The sequence below is a fragment of the Salmo salar genome, chromosome ssa13, assembly GCF_905237065.1.
Source record: "Salmo salar chromosome ssa13, Ssal_v3.1, whole genome shotgun sequence".
Lineage (NCBI taxonomy): Eukaryota > Metazoa > Chordata > Actinopteri > Salmoniformes > Salmonidae > Salmo > Salmo salar.
Window position 1 is genome coordinate 101,451,750 of NC_059454.1, and position 6,276 is coordinate 101,458,025.

The 6,276-nt window shown below is 46.3% G+C and overlaps 1 protein-coding gene across 5 annotated transcripts in view; it reads left to right on the forward strand.

Annotated features, from left to right (window-relative positions):
- LOC106568428 (SH2 domain-containing protein 3C) overlaps positions 1-6,276 on the forward strand; it is a 116,783-nt gene that overhangs the window by 51,381 nt on the left and 59,126 nt on the right. The gene's annotated exons all lie outside the window — the stretch shown is intronic.

The following is a 6,276-nucleotide window of genomic DNA, read 5'->3' on the forward strand; positions in this document are numbered from 1 at the left end:
ATGATATCACCACTGAAAGTCTTTGTATACGATAGTAAGACATCTTACAGTAGAATGCATAGCCGTGGGAAGATGTTTGGAGGTGGCGGTGCTGCGATTTGGCCCGCGCTACAGATGACTATATTGGCCCACTAATACAGGACTGGTAAAGGCCCAGTGCACTACTTTCCGAAATTTTTATTTTACTAATTTATTCATATTTTTCAGGGGGTACTGCAGCACCCTCTACACCTCTACTACCCACAGCTATGGTACTATGTTATTACTGAAAGTGTTTGGATATGATTATGTAGTAAGGACACACAGTAATGTAGTATGTTGTTTCTGAAAGTGATAGTAAGGAACCTCAGTGTAGGATCTTATGTTGCTAATCACTGCTCTGTACCGATGCATCTGCGCTGTGCCACGTCTGCTGGAGACAGGATTTAATAGTGTTTATAGTTGTGGTGGGAAAATAAAACATGACTGTGATGGGTGTACGTGCGTGTGTACGTGTGTAACCTTGGAGAGATGGGAGCATGTACTGTGTCGAGAAGTGGCTACCAGCCTCAGCCACTTTTCTCTTATAGATGGTCCCGATAACATCTTCTGTCTGTTGAGCGGTGTCGCCTGTGTTTACATCACCTGATCTCAGACCAGCACATGAAGAGAGAGACCCACACTGTTAGTAAGAGAGTTTCCGTTTGACAGACCTCAGTAGCGGGGTTATACTGAAGCATTTGACTGACTCAATTCTGAAAATAAGGGTACGGTTAGGGTAGTTGCATTTATGTGACCTAGGGGCCAGGGAACAAATGGCAGGATTTAAACACTTCAGTTCAGACCACCATTAGGTTGTTTTCAATTTCCAGCTGATATTGTGCTTTAGACACCCATCGCAGAGCTTACTACTGATCCTATGCTCTATGAGTCCAGACTGGTATTGTGTGCTGTGTGCTGGCAGTGCTGCCATTGTGTCTGTATTAAGACCACTATCTCCCAGTCTGCCTCTAACTGGGCCATTGTAATGCAACAGCCCTGTTTGTTCACAGACCAGATCAACGCTTGAACCCCAAATCCTCCCATCTGCCCCTTTCTCCCCTCCCTCAGCATGCACTTTGCACTTTTATTGTTTTTCCCCCTGATTTTAATCCCCCTTTCTGTGTCTGCCAGCCAGCCTGCCAGGCTAACGCCAACCAGCCAGGCTAACCCCATCCAACCAGGCTAACCCCATCCAACCAGGCTAACCCCAACCAGCCAGGCTAACCCCAACCAGCCATACTAACCCCATCCAACCAGGCAAACCCCAACCAGCCGGGCTAACCCCAACCAGCTGGGCTAACCCCAACCAGCCGGGCTAACCCCAACCAGCCGGGCTAACCCCAACCAGCCGGGCTAACCCCAACCAGCCGGGCTAACCCCAACCAGCCGGGTTAACCCCAACCAGCCATGCTAACCCCAACCAGCCGGGCTAACCCCAACCAGCCATGCTAACCCCAACCAGCCGGGCTAACCCCAACCAGCCGGGCTAACCCCAACCAGCCGGGTTAACCCCAACCAGCCATGCTAACCCCAACCAGCCGGGCTAACCCCAACCAGCCATGCTAACCCCAACCAGCCATGCTAACCCCAACCAGCCAGGCTAACCCCATCCAACCAGCCATGCTAACCCCAACCAGCCACGCTAACCCCAACTAGCCCTGTCAGCCTCTGTCACCCCCAGTGACTCAGCTGGGATAGTGTTTGTGGCCCTGCCAGCATCTCTGTCATCCCCAGACCCCCCTTGCCTGGCCCTGTTGTCCCCAACCAGTGGAGGCTGGTGTCACTTTAAATCGGTGGAACAGGCTCATTTTAATTACTGGAATGAATTATATCAAACACATGTCCTCCGACTGGGGCTCCAGGGGCCACCACAGCCACCAATTATCCACCAGCTATAGTGGGGCTCTCTCTCCCTCCACAATCTGTAGTCCACAAACAGTGTTCAGCCCCAACCGTGTAACATATCAGAAGCTGTGGAACTGATATTGCTGCATTACGATGTTAGCTAGCATTAGCCCCGCGCCATCCGTAACCAATTGGAATGTTTAAGTATTGAAACATGTGACCCTCTGTGTAACCCCCCCAATCCACTCTTCTTGTGTCTCATCTTGGCGCTTCTTCTCCTCCTCTCCCGAGTCCCTTTCACAGCAAATCCTCTTTGTAGCACCTGCCTCGCCCACCTGTCACTCCCCCCGGAGCGGTGAGGGGCTAAGCGGGCGTTTTAACCTCCGAAGTTCAAGAGAAAATCAGCCTGTTACTTAGAGAAAGGAAGCGTATTTTACATTTGTTTTTTATTTAACCTTTATTTAACTAGGAAAGTCAGTTCAGAACAAATTCGTATTTACAATGACAGCCTACCACAGCCAAACCCGGACGACACTGGGCCAATTGTGCGCTGTCCTATGGGACTCCCAATCACGGCCGGATGTGATTCAGCATGGATTTGAACCAGGGACTGTAGTTATGCTTCTTGCGCTGAGATGCAATGCCTTAGACTGCAGCGCTACTTGGGAGACAAATTATTATTACACTGGGATGTTTTCACTAGTTATGAGACATGCTGACTCTGTTTTTTATTCTTCCTGTTGCTCCAAACCATTAGCTTTGTAGCGCCTTATTCCAAACCCCCTTCCTCAAAGCCACTGCATTGTAGCCTGGTTTCTGCGCTCACAATTCCAGAAGGAGTTGGCTAGAGAGCAGAAACAAACTAAGACCCTTACTGCTTGGAGCTGGAGCTAGATGCAGGGAAGAGGGGAAGCAGTGAAGCACCAGGGATTCTGAATGATTAGACTGAGGAATGGTGGGGAATGTTAGGGAATGGTAGAGAGGCTGAGATCTAAAGATGTAACAGGGAAATAGACAGCTGTAACAGGGATAGAGACAGCTGTAACAGGGAGAGAGACAGCTGTAACAGTAACAGGGAAATAGACAGCTGTAACAGGGAGAGAGACAGCTGTAACAGTAACAGACCGCTGTAACGAGGAGATAGATAGACCGCTGTAACAGTAACAGGGAGAGAGACAGCTGTAACAGTAACAGGGAGATAGACCACTGTAACAGGGAGATAGACAGCTGTAACAGTAACAGACCGCTGTAACGAGGAGATAGAGAGACCGCTGTAACAGTAACAGGGAGAGAGACAGCTGTAACAGTAACAGACCGCTGTAACGAGGAGATAGATAGACCGCTGTAACAGTAACAGGGAAATAGACAGCTGTAACAGGGAGAGAGACAGCTGTAACAGTAACAGACCGCTGTAACGAGGAGATAGACCACTGTAACAGGGAGAGAGACAGCTGTAACAGTAACAGGGAGAGAGATAGACCGCTGTAACAGTAACAGGGAGACAGATAGACAGCTGTAACAGTAACAGGGAGAGAGATAGACCGCTGTAACAGGGAGATAGACAGCTGTAACAGTAACATAGACCACTGTAACAGGGAGAGAGACAGCTGTAACAGTAACAGGGAGAGAGATTAGACCACTGTAACAGGGAGATAGACAGCTGTAACAGTAACATAGACTGCTGTAACGGGGAGAGTAGTGAATGCATTGACAGACAGACTCCCACCAGTCACACTACTCCCACTGACTGCTCTACCTGTGTGCCATACAGAGATCAGTTGTTTTTAACATATTTAGTCATTTTATCAGATGATTTACAGTAGTGAGTGCATACATTTTCTACTGGTCCCCCGTGGGAATCAAACCCACAACCCTGGTGTTTGGAGTGCCATGCTCTACCAACTGAGCCACACGGGACCTACAGGACCACATGGACTCCTTGACACCTCGTGGCAGCTGCATGGTTCCCCTCAGAAGTCTTTGTGCGTGTGGCTCTTTTAGGGAGCAGAGCAGCGCTGCAGAGATCACAGGCTTGGTCTGGTACTTACTGCTACCCCCACCTGCTCTATACACCCCCTCAGCCTCCCAAACACCCATACCCCCAATCCCACTCCCCAAACCCCTATGCACTGGTTAGTCACAAACTAGTCATTTTCTGCTAGGATGGGCCTATATCTATCTCTAAATTCCTCATTACTGAACATTGATAAATGAATATTCATTATTGACATGGAGGAGCTTTGCTCTGGTTGTGGTTAGGGGAGTTCTGATCCTAGCACTGAATAATGTTTTAGCAGGAGGTTTCAGCAGCAGAAGGTTTCAGCAGCAGAAGGTTTCAGCAGCAGAAGGTTTCAGCAGTAGAAGGTTTTAGCAGTTTTAGCAGTAGAAGGATTTAGCAGTAAAAGGTTTTAGCAGTAGAAGGATTTAGCAGTAAAAGGCTTTAGCAGTAGAAGGATTTAGCAGTAGAAGGATTTAGCAGTGGAAAGATTTAGCAGTAGAAAGATTTAGCAGTAGAAGGATTTAGCAGTAAAAGGTTTCAGCTGTACAAGGTTAGCTGTAGATGGTTTTTGTTGCAGAAGGTTTCAGCAGTAGAAGGTTTTAGCAGTAGAAGATTTTAGCAGTAGAAGATTTTAGCAGTTGAAGGTTTCAGCAGTAGAAGGTTGTAGCAGTAGAAGGATTTAGCAGTAGAAGGTTGTAGCAGTAGAAGGTTGTAGCAGTAGAAGGTTGTAGCAGTAGAAAGATTCAGCAGTAGAATGTTTTCGCAGTAGAAGGTTTTAGCAGTAGAAGGTTTCAGCAGTAGAAGGTTTCAGCAGTAGAAGGTTTTAGCAGTAGAATGTTGTAGCAGTAGAATATTGTAGCAGTAGAAGGTTTCAGCATTAGAAGGTTTCAGCAGTAGAAGTATTTAGCAGTAGAATGTTTTCGCAGTAGAATGTTTTCACAGTAGAAGGTTTCAGCAGTAGAAGGTTTCAGCAGTAGAAGGTTTCAGCAGTAGAATGTTGTAGCAGTAGAAGGTTTCAGCAGTAGAAGGTTTCAGCAGTAGAAGGTTTCAGCAGTAGAATGTTGTAGCAGTAGAAGGTTTTAGCAGTAGAAGGTTTCAGCAGTAGAAGGTTTCAGCAGTAGAAGGTTGTAGCAGTAGAAGGTTTCAGCAGTAGAAGGTTTCAGCAGTAGAATGTTGTAGCAGTAGAAGGTTTCAGCATTAGAAGGTTTCAGCAGTAGAAGTTTTCAGCAGTAGAATGTTTCAGCATTAGAAGTTTCAGCAGTAGAAGGTTGTAGCAGTAGAATGTTGTAGCAGTAGAAGGTTGTAGCAGTAGAAGGTTTCAGCAGTAGAAGGTTTCAGCAGTAGAAGGTTTCAGCAGTAGAAGGTTTCAGCAGTAGAAGGTTTCAGCAGTAGAAGGTTTCAGCAGTAGAAGGTTTCAGCAGTAGAATGTTGTAGCAGTAGAAGGTTTCAGCATTAGAAGGTTTCAGCAGTAGAAGTTTTCAGCAGTAGAATGTTTCAGCATTAGAAGTTTCAGCAGTAGAAGGTTTCAGCATTAGAATGTTGTAGCAGTAGAAGGTTTTAGGAGTAGAAGGTTTCAGCAGTAGAAGGTTTCAGCAGTAGAAGGTTTCAGCAGTAGAATGTTTCAGCATTAGAAGTTTCAGCAGTAGAAGGTTTCAGCATTAGAATGTTGTAGCAGTAGAAGGTTTTAGGAGTAGAAGGTTTCAGCAGTAGAAGGTTTCAGCAGTAGAAGATTTTAGCAGTAGAAGGTTTTAGCAGTAGATGGTTTTAGCAGTAGAAGGTTTTAGCAGCAGAAGGTTTTAGCAGTAGAAGTTTCAGCAGTAGATGGTTTTAGCAGTAGAAGGTTTTAGCAGGAGAAGGTTTTAGCAGTAGAAGGTTTTAGCAGTAGAATGTTTCAGCAGTAGAATGTTTCAGCAGTAGAATGTTTTAGCAGTAGAAGGTTTTAGCAGTAGAATGTTTCAGCAGTAGATGGTTTCAGCAGTAGAATGTTTCAGCAGTAGAAGGTTTTAGCAGTAGAAGGTTTTAGCAGTAGAATGTTTCAGCAGTAGATGGTTTCAGCAGTAGAATGTTTCAGCAGTAGAATGTTTTAGCAGTAGAAGGTTTTAGCAGTAGAATGTTTCAGCAGTAGATGGTTTCAGCAGCAGAAGGTTTTAGCAGCAGAAGGTTTTAGCAGTAGAAGGTTTCAGCAGTACAAGTACATAAACTACAGATTTTAGGCTCATGCTAAGGTTAAGACACTAGAAACTTAGGTCTTCTATTACCCTGTTGGGTCTGATAAGAGCAGGGGTCTGAGGCCTAGTGGGTCAGCCAGGGAGGTTGAGGTAGTGGTCTCTGATAAGAGCAGGGGTCTGAGGCCTAGTGGGTCAGCCAGCGGAGGATGAGGTAACGGTCTCTGATAAGAGCAGGGGTCTGAG